The sequence below is a fragment of the Lactuca sativa genome, chromosome 9, assembly GCF_002870075.4.
Source record: "Lactuca sativa cultivar Salinas chromosome 9, Lsat_Salinas_v11, whole genome shotgun sequence".
Lineage (NCBI taxonomy): Eukaryota > Viridiplantae > Streptophyta > Magnoliopsida > Asterales > Asteraceae > Lactuca > Lactuca sativa.
Window position 1 is genome coordinate 14,231,803 of NC_056631.2, and position 2,058 is coordinate 14,233,860.

Sequence of the window (2,058 nt, forward strand, 5' to 3'; positions counted from 1 at the left end):
TGAACTGTGTGGGAATCCTCTGACTACTGTCGCGGCTGCTCCGGAAGTCCTCCGGCTAAAATTCCCACAAAACACTTAGTCAGAAACTGACATCTACCCTTAGGGTAAAATGACCATTTTACCCCTTGACCAAGTCAAAGTGAACGTCAAAGTCAACTTCCAGTTGAACTGACTCGCCGAGTTGACTCGCAACTTGCCGAGTCCCTATCCTTCCATCAGACCTCATACCCGTCTCTAATCGTCGAGTTAGGCGATGACTCGGCGAGTTTTCCTTCTAAATGAACACCGACTGAATCCACATCTGACTCGCCGAGTTGTATGAACAACTCGTCGAGTTCATCATCAACTGATACTCATGTCCTGACCTGACTCGCCGAGTTGTATGAACAACTCGTCGAGTTACTCTTCATCCTATGAACACGTTCTGTCCTCGACTCGCCGAGTTGATGAACAATTCGCCGAGTTCCATGAATATTGTCTTGGACTCGCCGAGTCCGTTCATGCACTCGCCGAGTACCATGAATTCCCAGAACACTTTGCTTAGCCAGAACGTTGGGTCACTCCTCGGGACTCCTAAAAAAACTTCCACACTCAACTGGTCCTTACGACCCTCACTGATATGGGACCAAAACCCTTGGACTCGCCGAGTCTATCACATTCCTTACTAAGAACTTCGATTTCTGATGTACAACACTTAACCAAATGATAGATCCAGGCCCCTAAACTCGATCTAGCACGTAAAGTTACAAACTTTACGTGCATGCATGGGACATTAGAGCTTAAAAGGCTCTAGAATGGTTCTTTTGTTGCATGGGGCCTTCCTTGGTGCAAAAAGCAACCTAGATCTGACTTGTGGATCATAAAATGACATGATACATAAACCCAAACCCCCAACCATGTTTGCAAACATGGTTGGCCACCAAAAATGGCTTATAAAAGCCCTAAATCACTCCAAAGAGGGATCTAACAAAAGAATGAGCAAGGTTCAGACTTTATACCTTCCAAAGACTGCAAATGATAAACCAAACTCGAATCCTTCAGTCCCCTCTTGTGATGGGTTTTAGCCATAAGAACTTTCCTATGTGCGCATGCAAAACCCTAATGCTCGGATCTAGGCTTTCTAATAAACATGCTTTGAATCCAAGACTTCTAATAACTAATTAGGCTAAATAACAACATTGAAATAGATCTAGAACCATACCTTTGAGTTCCTTGTTGATCTTGAGGTCTTGGAGCTTCTAGAGTCACAAATGTCACTCCTCTAATGGCTTACAAACACCAATAGCAAGGAGGATGATTTAGGAGAGAGGAGAGGGGAGGAATTCGACCAGAGGTTCCTTGCTTTAGGAGATGTGTCGAATTCCATCAGCCATAGGGTCTATTTATACTTGTAGACTCCTTAAGGATTACAGATAAGTCCCTATCAGATAATCTTCTCTTAAGGCTATCCAAATCCATTCCTAGATAACCCTTTGGACGATTTGAGCTATCCTAAAACCTCTAGAATCCGTCCATAGCATATCCAAATGGATTTACAGTCTAAAGCTTAACTATCAAACAATTGACAGTTTATACCCCTTTATTTAATTAATCTCTTTAAATCACCAAATTAATTCTAATTAATTCTATGACTTATATTAATCAAATAACAATATATTATTCATTATATTATTCCCATAATATATTAATAATATTTACTCTCTCTTATTAAATCATCCTATCAAGTTGCTATGGTGAAGGCAACCTAAAAGGACCATGCACAACCGGATATAGTTACAGCCTTAGACACTATTCCAACAGTCTCCCACTTGGATAAGTCTAGTAACTATACAAGTACAATTCGGTTTGCAATCGTAGCTCTCAAAGACGCTGTCAACTCTGATCTAATCAATCTTGTCCTTTAGATAAGGGAACGTACAGTCCTCTGTTAGATATCATGCTGACAATCCTATGGAATGGTTAGTCAAGCATTTAGGTTTCTCGATCTCTGATTTATTCGACATAGAACTTAATCGAACACATCAATTCAGTTCTGACCGGGCCCGGCACATAAGTCAA